This window comes from Pongo pygmaeus, chromosome 10 (assembly GCF_028885625.2).
Source record: "Pongo pygmaeus isolate AG05252 chromosome 10, NHGRI_mPonPyg2-v2.0_pri, whole genome shotgun sequence".
Classification (NCBI taxonomy): domain Eukaryota; kingdom Metazoa; phylum Chordata; class Mammalia; order Primates; family Hominidae; genus Pongo; species Pongo pygmaeus.
In genome coordinates, this window is record NC_072383.2 from 104,715,837 (window position 1) to 104,720,121 (window position 4,285).

General features: G+C 41.1%; 1 pseudogene; it reads left to right on the forward strand.

Annotated features, from left to right (window-relative positions):
• The first annotated feature begins 295 nt into the window (after positions 1–295).
• LOC129010767 (thyroid receptor-interacting protein 11-like) lies at positions 296–2,933 on the forward strand (annotated as a pseudogene).
• Positions 2,934–4,285: the final 1,352 nt, after the last annotated feature.

The window sequence follows — 4,285 nt, forward strand, 5'->3', positions numbered from 1 at the left end:
CCGCATGTCCTCATTCATAAGTGGGAGTTGAACAATGAGAATACATGGACACAGGGAGGGGAACATCACACACCAGGGCCTGTGGGGGAGTTGGGGGAAGGGGAGGGAGAGCATTAGGACAAATACCTAATGTATGCTGGGTTGAAAACATAGATGACAAGTTAATGGGTGCAGCAAACCACCATGGCACACGTAAACCTATGTAACAAACCTGCACGTTCTGCACATGTATCCCAGAACTTAAAGTAAAATTAAAAAAAAAAATGAATTGTTGGCAGAATTGTTAGCAGGTGTCATGGCGGCAGTGTCGAGTTGGCAGAAGTTGCCCACGGAACTGGAGAAACTCACTAGAGCAGAGGAAGAAGTGACCCAATCTGGACGGCGGCAATTTGTGGGAATGAACAGAAGCCCTGCGTGGGTGACTGTGTCACTAGAGGTGGGCACCTGGTAAAGTCCCAGGCCAGGCCTCTGCGTTTCTAAGCAGAACTCAGAGCCAGCGTTGCCTGGGAACCCCACCTTGTGTTATCGAATCCTGAGTGTTTTGGACTAGTCTCGCGAAGGCAGGCATTCAAGGATATTTGGTCGGATCGTCCCACGACACTAAACCTTTTTTTTGCGAGTGGGCCAGGTCGTTCACTAAAGTTGCCGTGATGTCATCCTGGCTTGGGAGCCTCAGCTCCAGATGGGGCCAGTCTCTGGGTCAAGTCGGGGGCAGCCTGGCTTCCCTCACTGGCCAGATTTCAAACTTTACAAAGGTTATGCTGATGGAGGGCTCAGAGGAAGTGGAAGCAGATTACCTGATTCTAGGACAAAGGAAATTGAAGCCATTCGTTCAATCTTGAGATCAGAGAATGAAAGGCTTAAGAAACTTTTTACAGATCTAGAAGTGAAATATGAGGCATCAGAGCTTCAAATAAACCAACATTCTACAAGTTACCGAAATCAACTTCAACAAAAAGAGGTAGAAATCAGACATCTTAAAGCCAGACAGATTGCGCTCCAGGATCAGTTGCTGAAACTGTGGTCAGCTGCTCAGTCAGTACCTTCAGCAGCTGGCGATGTACCAGCAACCACTGCAGCTTCATTCATTTATGTGATTAGTCATCATTCTTCAGCTTTCCATGATGATGACATAGACTTTGATGATATAATTTTGTCCCAACGAGAAATAAACCAACTCTTAAATGAAGTTTCAAGGCTTGAGTCTGAAGTTGGCTATTGGAGGCATATTGCACAGACTTTGAAAGTACAAGGAACACATAGCTCTGCCCAAAGTGAAACATGCAAACCACAAAATATTGTTAAGGAACTGAAACAGAACCAAAGTCAGGAAATTGATGAACATCAACATGAAATATCAGTACTGCACAATGCACACCAACAGAAATAAGTCAATGACATCGAGAAGAATTAAGTGACTATGAAGAACGAATTGAAGAACTCAAAAATCTGTTACAAGGTGGCTCTGGAGTTACAGAAATTGATCACTCTAAAATCTATGAGATGCAAAAAACTATTCAACTTCTACAATCAGAAAAAGTGGAGTCTACCAAAAAAATTGAGGAACTTGAGGATAAAATAAAAGATATAAATAAAAAATTATCTTCTGCAGAAAATGGTAGAGATATTTTGAGGAGAGAACGAGAACAGCTAAATGTGGAAAAGAGACAGTTTTTAAATGCAGTTAAATCAGTGCAGGAGAAGACAGCTGTGTTTCAACAGGAGAGACCAAGTCATGTCGGCCCTGAAACAAAAACAAATGGAAAACACTGCCCTACAGAGAGAGGTTCAACATTTACGTGACCAAGAATTTCAGTCAAACCAGGAGCTATAGAGACTGCATAATCATCTTTTAGAATCAGAAAGTTCTTATACCAATGAAGCTTTGGCCGCAGAAGATAGAGAGGCTAAACCAAGAAAGAAAATCACAGTATTGGAGGAAAAGCTAGTTTCATCCTCTAATGCAATGGAAAATGCAAGTCATCAAGACAGTGTGCAGGTAGAGTCATTGCAAGAACAATTGAATGTAGTCTCCAAGCAAAGGGATGAAACTGCGCTGCTGCTTTCTGCCTCTCAGGAACAAGTAAAGCAGTATGCTCTGTCACTGGCCAACCTGCAGATGGTACTACAGCATTTCCAACAAGAGGAAAAAGCTATGTATTCTGCTGAACTACAAAAGCAAAAACAGCTTATAGCTGAATGGGGGAAAAAGACAGAAAGTCTGGAAGGAAAAGTGATACCATTACAGGAACGTTTGGATGAAGCAAATGCTACATTGGATTCAGCATCAAGACTTACAGAACAGTTAGATCTAAAAGAAAAACAAATTGAAGAACTCAAAAAACAAAATGAGTTCCGACAAGAAATGCTGGATGATATACAAAAGAAATTGGTGAACTTAGCAAACAGCTTAGAAGGAAAAGTGGACAAAGTCCTAATGAGAAACCTCTTCATCAGTCATTTCCACATGCCAAAAAATCAGCGTCATGAAGTGTTACGGTTGATGGGGAGCATCCTGGGGGTCAGAAGGGAGGAGATGGAGCAGTTGTTTCCTGATGATCAGGGCAGTGTTACCAGGTGGATGACTGGGTGGCTTGGAGGAGGATCAAAAAGTGTTCTCAACACACCTTTGAGACCAAATCAGCAATCTGTGCTTAATAGTTCTTTTTCAGAACGTTTTGTTAAATTTCTAGAAACAGAATCGCATTCATCTGTTCCACCACCAAAGCTTTCTGTTCATGATATGAAACCTCTAGAATCACCAGGAAGGAGAAAACTAGATACAAATGCACCAGAAAGTTTTAAAGATACAGCAGAATCCAGGTCGGGTAGAAGACGAGAGGTAAATCCGGTTTTGGCTCCTCGCTTGGCAGCTGTACCTCTTATTAACCCAGCTGGACTTGGACCTGGTGGGCCCCGGCATCTTCTTTTGAAACACATCTCAGATGTTTGGCCCACATTTACACCTTTGCCAGTGTTATCTGACAACAGCGCTGGAGTTGTGTTGAAAGACCTTGTAAAACAATAGATGATTCTCAAGCCAGAGACAATCTAGCCCTTTAAAGAAACCATGAACATTATAGGTATGTATTTTATCACAAAGTGGCCTTTTAGAAAACGTCATGTATTTATTTGTAGTTAAGGCTTTCTCTGAATTTAATTAAAATAGTCCTAATGCTTTTAGAAGTTGCAGGTGTCAAGAGGAAGTGTTTGCTATATCATCTGATTTATTCCTTCTGATTTGACTTAATTTAAGCTAGGAATATTTGATTTATCTTTTATCTTAATTTACAAAAATACAGACAGACAAAAATACTAGTAGCTACATGTTAACTTTCTATTTCCTTCTGTGATTTCCAAGCCCATTTAAGCTAGAGATTGTGGTCTGTCAAGAGTTGTTTTTTTTTTTTATGAAGAATAAAAAAATACTAGTAGTGCCTTCTCTGCATAGTGTGGAAAGCTGATCTGAAGCATATAGTGATCATCTTTGGAGGACTTTGTGGAAACAGTCCAACCCAACAAGATGGTCCCTGGAAGGTCATTGGTGCCCTGAGACGAAGTATGTATTTGGTCCTGTGGCATGTCATCATGTGTGTAAATTCTTTTGTTGTTGTTGTTGTTTTAAACAGAGATGGGGTCTCACTATGTTGCCAAGCTGGTGTCGAACTACTGGGCTCAAGTGATCCTCCCACCTCGGCCTTCCAAAGTGCTGGGATTACAGGCATGAGCCACTGCACCCGGCCCTGGGTGTAGATTCTTGTGACTACCACTACAGTCAAGATACAGAACATTTCCATCACAAGCATCCCCTGTGTTGCCCTCTCATAATCATAGCCACCTCCCTGTCCTTCTCCTGAATCCCTGACAATCACTAACTGTTCTCCATCTTGGTCATTTTGTTATTTCAAGAATGTTATATAAATGAAATCAGTATGTAACCTCTTGAGACTGGCATTTTTTCACTCAGCATAACTCCCTTGAGATCCATCCAAGTTTTTGGATGTATCACTAGTTTGTTCCTTTTTATTGCTGGGTATATAGTGCAGATATATCACTTAGCTAAGATATCTATTTAAAGACATCATCTTAAAACTACATGTTTCTTTACACAAATTCATACAGCTTTCATATAAGTGTTAAACCATACAGCTGCATCTACATAAGTATAATTAGCAATATCACTGAACATGCCACTTCCTGATAAATGAGGTACAGCAATCTGAGACTCAACTGTTCTCATCACAGTAGCGACTGAGGGCAGTGAAATTGCTTTGATAGCACCAGT